Genomic DNA, 3,844 nt, shown 5'->3' on the forward strand with positions numbered 1-3,844 from the left:
TTGAAATAAGTACAGCCAGGGTGCTCCTTGGAAGCCTGGATGTCCAGACTTGTCTCTTACACTTGGGACATATTATCAGGAGGGACCATATTTGGAGATGGATATCATGTTTGGTAAAATGGATGGTTGGAGAGTAATAGAAAGACCCCCAATGAGATAGGTTAGCACTGTGGCGACCGCAATGGGTTCAGGCAAAGATTGTGACACTGCCATGGGGCCAGCACGTGTTGCATTCTGGTGTGCACTGGTTCACTATTAGTTAGTGCTGACTCAGTGGCACCTGACAACAAATTCATCTGAAGCAACAGAGGAAGAAGGAGGGTCAGGAGTAGGAAGGGGATATGGAATGTGTGGCTAATTGCCTCCATGAACAGCTGCCTCCTTTACCATGAGACCAGGAGAATTGGTTGTTTTTTGTTACCATTATGGAATATTTTGATCAAAGAGTCTTTAAAAGAACCCTGATAAAAAAAGGGAATTTTAAAATCTCATAAATTATAGACTTCCTGGAGTCGTGAAGATTGGATAAACCTCTAAGACTATTACCCTGAAATAATCTTTAAACCTGAAACAAAAAATCTGCATCAAAGTCTTCTTAAAAACAAATAATAGTTTAGCTTGTTGTTGTTGTTGGGTGTTGTCCAGTCCAACTCATAGCAACCCTATATATAGGGTTTCTGAGGTGAGTTTGAATCACGAACTTTTGTGGTTAGCAGTTTGGCGCTTCTCCTATAGCTCTATGCTTGTTGTTGTTGTTAAGTGCCGTCGAGTCGATTCCGACCCATAGCGACCCTGTATAAGGTTTCCAAGGAGCAGCTGATGAGCTTGAACCACCGACCTTGCAGTTCAAACAACTTTGAAGTCTGATGCATTAGCCCACAGCACCACGCTTAACTAGTATTAAATATATGCCTTGAACTTTATTCTTTTTTTTGGTTTAAAATCATTTTTTTATTGCCCAGGATATTTTTTTTTCTTTGTGTCTTATTTATTTATTTGCTTGTTTGCTTTGTTTTCTCTTTTAATAGCTATAAATTCAAGTTTAGGGAAGCCTGCTTTTGTCTTGAGAAAAAAACCTCCCAGAGCTTTATTATCATTTGCTAACGTGATCTCATTTGAAGAGAATATAGTGATGGTAGTTATCTTGCTACAGTAAAATGTATACCATCAACAATACAGGTCTAAATCTGGTGGTGGTTAAAAGGAGACAAGAGCATTGCTGATGTCTGCTGGTGGCATCTGTAGAAAAGACACACTTTCAAACTCCTAGACAACAGTAAACTCTGTTAGGAAAGTCTTAAAGTGTCTTGCAGGCCAAAAAAGGGATGAGGTTAGTAAAATACCTCAACAGAGTTAGAATAAAATACTGGATTTCCAGTTACTGGAACTTGGATATGTAAAAGTAGTGTGGTAGGTTGGATCATGCTTACAATGGTCTCAAGTTCAAACAAACTAATGTGACAATAACACCACTTCACAAGTCATTCGCATTTGCAGGGGCTTTTCTTTCACTCAGTAGGTGCTGGCAGAAGATGTGCTCAGTCGTTTTCCAATATAGATGCCTAGCCCCAAAGCCAAAACATGAGAAATGAAGAGAGACAGAATGAACACTTTAAGAAATTCTGCAGAGTAAATACCCCCTTTCTTCATGGCTCCACTTTTTCTCATGCTTAAAGAAACTGAACGTTTAGGATGCCTGAAGTGGAACTCCTTAGGTGGAATGTTTTCAGGTTGAACGGACCAATCAGATACCCACTCGACACTTTTCTTTAAAGCGTCAGCTTCTTTCTCTCCTTCTGTAGCTTCTTCTTCTGACTGAGAGCTATGATCCATGCTGGTATACATTTCTACATCAAACATAATCTGTCTGTCTTCTTATGTAGAAGGGCTGTCACAGTGAGAGCTGCCCCTGGAACGACTCTGTTCCGATTCATGTTGTGCATCCAAAAGAATCTTCTTCATGTCCCCATTGTGGATAGAAGATGAAGGCATATGTTCTAGCCGCCCATTTTTCCCATTGCCATTGCTGCTGTTCATTGGCAGCTCCACCCAGGAACTGTTGAGGCCGACTGGCGGTGGCAAAGGTTGTTTGCCTTCTTCGCTGTTGTTGTGCAGGGGAGGGGGCTGCTCTACCAAATTAGACGACATTGTCGGGCTGCTGTAGGTGCTGCGGCCATGGCAAGACTGTCTCTGATTCCTTGGCAGCAGCACAACAAGCAGGCCCGAACTTTATCCTCTTCTAAGAGTTGTCTATATGAGATCAAAATGATAACAGCAACATGAAAGATTAAATAGAAACCTCAGGGGGCAGTGACTTTATGTTAATTGGTTAGAAGCATCTCAGAAAAGGAGAAGAAGCATAGTTACACAACTCGAAGAAGTAATCAATAATGTCTATTGAAATTGTTGAATTGGTGTCTGTTTTGTACAGTCAACAATATTAACAAAATAAAGATGAAAAAAATAGAACCCATACTCCTATGTTTCTCCTCAGAGATCCTTGGCATGTGGCTTTCCTCCTAATACTCTCAAGATGAGTGCTGCACCTTTAGACATTAAGTCTAAGTTCATGTTCTAGATAAATGAAGGAGAAATATTGTTGCTAAGTGCCGTCAAGTCAATTCCAAATCATAGCAACCCTGTTATAGGGATTCCAAGGAGCAGCTGGTGGACTTAAACTGCCGACCTTGTGGTTCAAACTGACCTTGCAGTCCAGTGCATTAACCCACAGAGCCACCTTTACCAAGTTTTCCGACCTATTGGCAGTAGCTTATATTGCATTGACCACACTAAAAATCCTCACCACTGGACCAATAAACAACATTCTTATCAATGGAGAAAAGATTGAAGTTATCAAGGACTTCATTCTTCTTGGAACTGTCAACACTCGCGGAAGCAGCAGTCAAGAGATCAGATGACGTATTGCATTGGGCAAATCTGCTGCACAGGAACTTTTTAAAGTATTGAAGAACAGAGATGTCAGCTTGAGGACTAAGGTGCACCTGACCCAAGCCATGGTATTTTCAATAACCTCATATGGATGCAAAAGCTGGACAGTGAATAAGGAAGATCGTAGAAGAATTGATGCCTTTGAGTTGTGGTGTTGGAGGAGAATACTGAAAGTGCCATGGACTGCCAAAAGAACCAATAGATCTGTTTTGGAGGAAGTGCAGCCAGAGTGCTCCTTGGAGGCCAGGATGGCTAAGCTTTGTCTCTCATACTTTGGACATATTGTCCGGAGGAAACAGTCACTGGAGAATGATGTCATATTGGGTAAGGTGGAGGGACAGAGAAAAAGAGGAAGACCCCTAACGAGATGGATTGGCCAGGTGGCATCATTGATGGACTCAAGTGTGGCAGCGGTAGTGAGGTTGGCCCAGGATCGGACATTGTTTTGTTCTGCTGTGCATAGGGGGTTGCTATGAGTCAGTTCCGACTCGATGGCACCTGACAACAACAACAACAACACTAATCATAAAACCCACCACTGAAAGGGAGTCTGAAGAAATTATTCTTTTATCAGGATATATGGTTTTATTGAACAGAATCAAAATTTCCCTGGAGAGGAAAAAAAGAATGACTATTGTTTAGGTGATTAGCAGCATTTGCCACATATCTCCCTTTCCTTCATGCCATGGGGGCTAACTACCCTCTGGGGCCACAAACACCCACTTCGCAGCTCCCAGTTGTCCATTGAGGACAGCCCTTGCCAGCCCATCTCTTTCCCCTTCACTGTGGTGAGGCTTATGTTGGTTAGAGGCCTCAGTTCTCAGAGGCTTGCTCTCAGGGTACACCACCAGTCAGCTCATTCTCATTAAGGTACCATGTGACCAGTGATGTCTTT

General features: G+C 42.2%; 1 pseudogene; it reads right to left on the reverse strand.

Annotated features, from left to right (window-relative positions):
* Positions 1–1,512: 1,512 nt before the first annotated feature.
* Positions 1,513–2,148, reverse strand: LOC102838987 (annotated as a pseudogene).
* Positions 2,149–3,844: the final 1,696 nt, after the last annotated feature.

Source organism: Chrysochloris asiatica, unplaced genomic scaffold, assembly GCF_000296735.1.
Source record: "Chrysochloris asiatica unplaced genomic scaffold, ChrAsi1.0 scaffold00111, whole genome shotgun sequence".
Taxonomy (NCBI): Eukaryota; Metazoa; Chordata; class Mammalia; order Afrosoricida; family Chrysochloridae; genus Chrysochloris; species Chrysochloris asiatica.